Below are 8489 nucleotides of genomic sequence, written 5' to 3'. Positions count from 1 at the left end.
GTAAAAGGATATTGTTGGGCTGGAAAAGCTTCAGAAAGGGCAACCCAAATGATTAAGTGGGGGGAATAGAGTGACACCCCTATGAACAAAGGCTGCAGCGTTTGGAACTTACCGGTATAGAAAAAAGGCAAGTGAGAAGCAACGTGGAATCATAAGAGTTGGAAGGGACCCCAAGGGTCATCTAGTTCAGCCCCCTGCAGTGCAGGAAACTCAACTAAAGCACCCATGACATGACCATCCAACCTCTGCTTAAAAGCCTCCAAGGAAGGAGAGTCTTCCACCTTCTGAAGGAATCCATTTCACTGTCAAACAGCTCTTCCTGTCAGAAAGTTCTTTTTGGTGTTGAGTTGTAATCTCCTGTCTTGTAACTTGAAGCCATGGGTTTGAGCCCTACCCTGCAGAGGGAGCCGCCAGAAGACCCTCAGTGGACCTCAGTGTCCGGGCTGAACGATGGAGGCATGCCTGGAGTTGCTCAGCAGCCACCCACTCAATCACCCTGCCCAAGAATGGAAGATTTTATACTGGGTGATAGTTGGCCATATTAGCCGAATCAAAAGATGGTTTTTTAAGAAGCTGTTTAATAACCGCCTCTTTCAGTGGGTCTGGGAAGCCTCCCTCACAGAGGGAAGCATTCACCACCCCACAGAGCCCATCACCCAGCCCTTGCCGGCTCATTTTTATGAGCCCAGATGGGCAAGAATCAAGGAGACAGGTGGTCGATTTCAGTTGTTCAAGAGCCTGTCCACATCCTGGGAGGTAACAGATTGGAATTGATCCCATGCAACTTGACTAGACGGAATCTTGGGTCCTTACCAGGCCCCAGTGGCGAAGGTGGGTTTTAGATTGCGAACCACCTGAAAGAGTCTCCTGCTGCTGTTTTCTGCAGATGCAATAGAGGCAGTGAAGAAGGTCCTCTTCACCGTCACTATCGCCACTTGGTAGGCTCGACGTTGAGCTCTAACCCATGTCCGGTCCGATTCAGAATGAGTTTTCTGCCACTGGTTCTCTAGCCATCTCAGTGACTTGTTTCATTGCCCTCAGCTTTGGTGAAAACCATGGGGCTGTCTGGGCCTCATGCAATCAGAGAGGGCGCTTCGGAGCCAAACAGTCAATAGCCTTGGTTAACCCCGCATTCCAGCGGGCTACCAGGAAATCAGCTGAAAGGCCATCAACATGGGATAAAACATTCCCTACCTCTGGATCCAGTCAGTGGCGGGGACGGACCATCCGAATCAGTCCCACCTCCCTGCAGAGGGGAAGGGTTGTGGAGAAGTCCAGTTGCACCAGGAAGTGATCTGACCATGGCACTTCTTTTGTTTCGCTTTTACTTAGTGTCAGATCACCCACATCCATAGAGGTGAACACCAGGTCTCTTTAAAACCAACCAGTCGTTTAGGACTTCCCATCTTCCCCTTCCCTGGTTCCTTTAATTTTCCCACCTACCCCACATATTCTCATATATTTATTTAACTCCCTTATTCCTTTATTATTCCTTTGTTATGTGTTACACTATTGAATTTACCTTAATCCTACTAACTTGTTCACATGTTTACAGTTGTTTTCCAGATACTACACTAAAATTTCCATTCCTCTTTGTATACTTGTTCTTGTTCTCTTATTTTACTTGTTAGACCAGCTAACTGCACATTCCATCATTTTTAATTGCCAACCCTCCTTATTTGGGACCTCACTCACCTGCCATTTCTGAGCTAACAAAATCCTAGCTGCTGTAGTAACATACATAAATATGTAAAGGTAAAGGGACCCCTGACCATTAGGTCCAGTCGTGGGCGACTCTGGCGTTGCGGCACTCAACTCACTTTATTGGCCGAGGGAGCCGGCGTACAGCTTCTGGGTCATGTGGCCAGCATGAATAAGCCGCTTCTGGTGAACCAGAGCAGTGCACGGAAATGCCGTTTACCTTCCCGCCAGAGTGGTACCTATTTATCTATTTGCGCTTTGAGGTGCTTTTGAACTGCTAGGCTGGCAGGAGCAGGGACCGAGCAACGGGAGCTCACCCCATCGCGGGGATTCGAACCACCGACCTTCTGATCGGCAAGCCCTAGGCTCTGTGGTTTAACCCACAGCGCCACCTGCATCCCTAATATGCACCATTCCCAAAAGAAATGGGTATTTGGGAAAAGGTTTTTAAACATTTTTTTTTCATCTCATCATATATCATTATCGTTATATAGCATTATATATCATTTCCCGATACTTTTAAACTATTTTACATATCTACCACATGTGGACATCCTTCTTGAATTATGGTGCCCAGAACTGGACACAGTATTCCAGATGTGGTCAGACCAAGGCAGTTTCAAGTTTTGCACTTATCATTTTTTCTACAAGACATCTGTTATGAAAATTGAAGTTAACTAGTGTGTATGTGTGTAGTTAGCCTTGCCTAGGGCGCAAAATAGCATGGCACGGGCATTGTGGCTGCTACACACGGACAACAGGAACCTGTTTTCCCAGACCCTAATTGGCAGGAGATTGCTGAAATCATTTGGGGAAGTATGCAATAAGCAACAGTTATGTGTCAATTACACCAAGACCAATTTAAACGTATTTGGCAACTGAGCAGTTAAGCACAAATGGCAATCAAGCAGGCATCTGTTGGAGCAATTTGATAGATTTAATTAACCGGAGATTTCTTTTGCCCAAAATGGTCTTTGGAATGGTTGGAGTTTGGCGCAGTCAGTGTTTGCATTTCCCAGAGTGAAGGGTGGGGATATTGTGGTGCCGCCTCTGAGAGTTTTTGAAGTTGAGGTTATTCCTCAGTTGACACGTGGGGCAGAAATCTGGGGCATTTCAGAGCCAAGACTGTTGGACGCATCACAAAGATGAGAAGCAAGTAATTTTCTGGCCAGGGGCTCCTCTGTGCCATAGGAAGCCGGCTGCAGTCTCAGGAGCGACCAGCCGTGGGGCAACTTTAGCTATGTGGGTCCAGCCAGCTCTTCAGGGAGAAGATATTGAGAAAGGGAGTCGGTCCTGCTGTCCATGAGTTTGTCAGTGACTGGGGATGACTGCAGCAACAGCAGCAAGCCTTTTCTTGCCTTCCTGAAATTCTGGAGAAACAACATTTTCTCACATTTTATTATCCTTGATGAAGAGTTGCTTATCTCAGTTTGAGGCATTGTCCAGTCAGCCTTCAAATGCTCAAGAAAGCCTGAGGTGTTTTACTGTGATTTCAGCTGGTAAATTGGTAGATTATCCTGACTTGTGAACAACTGCACCGTATATTCTAATTGCTGTTGATCTTTAACTCTGAAAGTGTGTCCTAAAACTCTTTCCTATATTTTTTTTAAATTTCAGCAGGGAAACTGAGGCATAAATTGAGCTACTAGATAATTCCATTAAAATTTCAACTTACAAACCCATAAAGTGTACATTAATTTGGCACATAATTTAAAACAAGCGGCACCAAGACACGGAATAATGTCCCAATGGAAACTGATTGTCCTCCAAAAGCAGAAAGCGGTCCTGGAGTGCTGGTGTCAGCTGGCATCTCTGACATTGTTGAAACTGGGAAACTGAAAAGGAAATTGGTTGGCCAGATGATGCAATACAATATTTATTGGTATGAAATTCTCTTCTTCCTGAGAAAGAGAACTTCCTTGACATTTGTCTTCCCTGTAAACGATAATAAACGTTGGGTTGAAAAGTCACAAATCATTAGGGTGTTGCTAAAGCAAAGGGTCTGTTTCTCCACATTACAACTTCCACGTAGACCTGATGCTCCCCTTCAACCTGTGACTGCAGAGTGAAGTGTCATATACACAGGGCTTTGCTTTGGAAACATTTACGTGGCTTGAATTGTCACGTCACATCAGTTATGTTACATTGGCCACAGGTTCTTTGCCAGAAAAGTTTTTCCCCACAGTTTCCAACAAACGTTGCCATATGTTCAGCACTTGCCCATGAAGCGTTAGCTCTTTGTCCTTTTGCCACAGATGGTTTTTTTTAATTGTTCAAGTACTTTTAGAGAAAATATTTCTCCAAGTTACAGGTAAATTATTGAAGTTGCAAAACTGGTCACATCCTTTAAAAAGCACAATTTCAAAAAAGTGTTTAAATTACCCGTGGAATACCATCGTAGGCACACCCCAGCCTCACTCGGCTGACACCGGTCTCAGGGCCAGCCTTGCACTGAGCCTGAGGTCTGCTGGCTCTTTTGCCACCGGGACCAAGTGCTCAGCTCCAATGCTAGAAGCTTCAGCAAGAGGAGCACATGGCTGATTTTTTTAAGCACCTCAAAGATTTTGTCTACCTGAGAGTTCTTCTCAGAGCAGAGATTTCTTAGTTTCCCCAGTGGGAAATGAGAACCAGTGTGGTATATTAGTTAGAGTGTCAGACTAGGAGTGTCAGACTGGGAGACCAGGGTTTGAATCCCCAGCTGGCCATTAAGCTTTCTGTGACCTTGGGGGCTTCTCAGCCTAAACAACCTCATGGGGTTGCGGGGATTAAATGAGAAGGGGGAGAACCAGTACATTTATCACCTTGAGCTTCTTGGAGAAACGAGGCGGGAGAGCAAGACAATGAATAAATGGATGCTGGTCTAGATGAGCCATTGGCCTGATCCAGCAGGTTTGTCTTATGTACTTATCCAAGGCAGGAGGGTTTGGTGTGAGATGTTGTCTTCAAAATCATTTCAGAATCCACACGTGTTATGTCCTCTGGACCAGACCTTCCTGATGGCAGGCAGCTCAAAAGAGGATGAAATGACCTAGAGTGGAGCAAGACCAGCAGAGGCTCTCAGGTACCCCGCATGTGGCCAGCAGCTGGGCTGAAAAAGAGGAAGGGCCAGCCAGAGGCCTGACTGTGGCTCAGCCGAGAGAGAGAGAGAGAGAGATCCGTCCCTCACAAACAGGGAAGATTCTGGAGCAGATCATTAAGCAAACAGTCTGTGAGCACCTAGAAAGGAATGCTGTGATCACCAATAGTCAGCATGGATTTCTGAAAAATAAGTCATGTCAGACTAACCTGATCTCGTTTTTTGACAGAAATACAACCCTGGTAGATGAAGGGAACACAGTGGATGTAGCCTACCTTGATTTCAGCAAGACATTTGACAAGGTGCCCCATGATATTCTTGTAAAGAAGCTGGTAAAATGCGGTCTTGACTATGCTACCACTCAGTGGATTTGTAACTGGCTGACTGACCGAACCCAAAGGGTGCTCATCAATGGTTCCTCTTCATCCTGGAGAAGAGTGACTAGTGGGGTGCCACAGGGTTCTGTCTTGGGCCTGGTCTTATTCAACATCTTTATCAACGACTTGGATGATGGACTCAAGGGCATCAAATTTGCCCCGATCAAATTTGCAGATGACACCAAACTGGGAGGGGTGGCTAACACCCCAGAGGACAGGATCACACTTCAAAACGACCTTGACAGATTGGAGAACTGGGCCAAAACAAACAAGATGAATTTTAACAGGGAGAAATGTAAAGTATTGCACTTGGGCAAAAAAAATGAGAGACAAATACAAGATGGGTGACACGTGGCTTGAGAGCAGTACATGTGAAAAGGATCTAGGAGTCTTGGTTGACCACAAACTTGACATGAGCCAACAGTGTGACGCGGCAGCTAAAAAAGCCAATGCAATTCTGGGCTGCATCAATAGGAGTATAGCATCTGGATCAAGGGAAGTAATAGTGCCACTGTATTCTGCTCTGGTCAGACCTCACCTGGAGTACTGTGTCCAGTTCTGGGCACCACAGTTCAAGAAGGACACTGACAAACTGGAACGTGTCCAGAGGAGGGCAACCAAAGTGGTCAAAGGCCTGGAAACGATGCCTTATGAGGAACGGCTAAGGGAGCTGGGCATGTTTAGCCTGGAGAAGAGGTTAAGGGGTGATATGATAGCCATGTTCAAATATATAAAAGGATGTCACATAGAGGAGGGAGAAAGGTTGTTTTCTGCTGCTCCAGAGAAGTGGACACGGAGCAATGGATCCAAACTGCAAGAAAGAAGATTCCACCTAAACATTAGGAAGAACTCCCTGACAGTAAGAGCTGTTCGACAGTGGAATTTGCTGCCAAGGAGTGTGGTGGAGTCTCCTTCTTTGGAGGTCTTTAAGCAGAGGCTTGACAACCATATGTCTGGAGTGCTCTGATGGTGTTTCCTGCTTGGCAGGGGGTTGGACTCGATGGCCCTTGTGGTCTCTTCCAACTCTATGATTCTATGATTCTATGAAACAGCCACCTTCCGTGAGCAAGCAGAGCTGAAATTTCACCATCATCAGAAATGCTGTTTGTGTGCCCTGCTGCTGCCACTGAGAAAAACTTCCTTCTTCCCCCACCTGCCCTGGCACCCGCCCTGGCAGCACCCAGGAAAGTCCAGTGGAGTATCTGGGTGCAGCAGGAGCCGCCTCTCCCACCTGCAGGAGCCCCCTAGCTCTGTAGATGGAGAAACTCGATTCAGTTTCCACTGAAAGGGAAAGCAAACCTTGCAAGAATTCAAACACAGCTATCCTTTAAAACTCACCCCCCCCCCCAAATTTTGGAATGCAGTTCTCCAGCCAAGTAATGTGTACTAAAATGCACATACGGTAATCAAGTGTACATAAAAGTGCATGCATTGGTGAAAACAACATACAAAAATCCATTATTTGGGGGGGGGCACTTTGCAAAGAAGTGTCTTATCAGGCAAAATCACCTACAAACATGGGAATATTGGGAGAAAACACACTGAGGGTAAGAACTGTTGGACAGTGGAGCAGACTCTCTTGGAAGGTGCTGGGCTCCATCACTGGGGGGTTTTAAGCAGAGACTCAATCACCAACTGTCAGGGAGGCTTTAGTTGTGATTCCTACATTGCAGGGATTTTGTCATGGGCCAGAAATCAGCTTCACCTGTTGAGCAGCAGCCTGAAGGAGCAAAAGGCAGAGTGACGCCACCTGCCACTGATCAGCCTTCTTGCTCCTGATGAGAACCAGCTGGCTCCAGCCTTCTTCAGCAGGGTTTCCAGCCTCAGTCAGTTGCTGGAAACAATATTTGTCATTCCTGGCCAGACCTTGCTGCTTCTTGCCTCTTGTGACCTTGGACTCTGCTTTCTTGACCCCGGACTGTCTGACTACATGAACTGAAATACTTCTGACCTTAGGACTGGACTGAACCTTGCATGTAGACTCTGCCTCCAGGCAAGTACCCCCTGAGACTCGGCTGGTCGGCTGGCCTCTCCTGCCACTGAGCTCTGCCATGGTTGAGCAGCATGGGACTATGACAGGGTTGGACTAGATGACCCTTGGGACCCCACCCCACTCTATAATTCTGAGAGCCCCTGCTGCTGCTATGACTACTATTAGAACCACTCCAGTCTACTCTCCCTTTAGAGCCAGCGAAGCCCGTGGGCCATCAGAGCTGGGGGCAGCAAGGTTGTGGCTAAGGTGAGTTTTGAACAGGGGGTGGCCAGTCCTGGCCCACACCTTGGACCCGTGGCCAGTTCCTTACAAGGAACAGGATTTCTTTGGGTCAGCTGTTTCGCAATTCAAACGGCAACCACTTGATGGTTAAAGATTTCCTCACATTGGTTAATGCACACACAGCCAACCCAATCTGCTCCTGGCCTTGTGAGCATCACCCTGGGGGTGCGTGGGCCAGTCAGCCTGTCCACCCCAGCAGGGGCTGAGCAGGAGCCAAGAACTGCGGGGTTGGCACATCCCTTCCCCAGCAGGATTGCCCCAGCAGCTCTTCCTCCCTTGCTCTTGCTCACTTAGGGCCAGATTGCACCAGCATTTCCTCCCCATCCGACTTTCATAACTGTGTCACGCGAGTCACCCTGAAGTGGGGCAATATCTCTGGCCAAAGGGGCAGGAAGGCTCCCAAACTCCCGAGCCCCTTCATTTGGGAGGGAGGTGCCAGGAGGGGGTTTATGCTGCCCCTCCACAAGGGTAGCTTGGAAACAAGGAGTTGAGCCCAGGTGGAGGTGGAGGGCCAGAGCAAGCCCAGCCCAGGACCAAGGCCAGTGTCAGGGCAGCCAAGAGTATGGGGGGGGGGCTCCATCAACAGGTGGGAACAACTGTACCTTCTCCTGGAGCACTGCCAGGGGAGGAGGGTGGCCAGGATCTGAGCAAACTCACTACCTGCAATAAGGTCTAGGAGAATCTCTGTTGGGGGACAGAGCACTGAGAGGGTGGCAAAGGCAAACTTTCTCCTCTTACCCCACCCCAAGCTTGCCAACCTCACTGCCAGTAGCCACAGGCTAGCACATGCCCCCCCACCCCACCCCAGGTGCTCCTTATCCGAGGGCAGTGGAAGGTCTGAAGATGTAGGGATTCTGTGGCAGGAATGAGCCTGTCCAGTTAACCTGATGGCAACTGGAGGGTGTGTGTGTGTGTGTGACGTCGTCCCTTGCTTGAGCCCCTCCTTGCCCCTCCCTCCAGGTAAGCGGGTGAGCCACAGTCCTGGGGAGGAGTGATCTTTTCCACACTTTTATCCCTGGCAGTCACTGGTGAACATGCAGAACTAGATGTAACAAGATTC

This window comes from Podarcis raffonei, chromosome 6 (genome assembly GCF_027172205.1).
Source record: "Podarcis raffonei isolate rPodRaf1 chromosome 6, rPodRaf1.pri, whole genome shotgun sequence".
NCBI lineage: Eukaryota > Metazoa > Chordata > Lepidosauria > Squamata > Lacertidae > Podarcis > Podarcis raffonei.
This window is presented reverse-complemented; position numbering follows the sequence as displayed.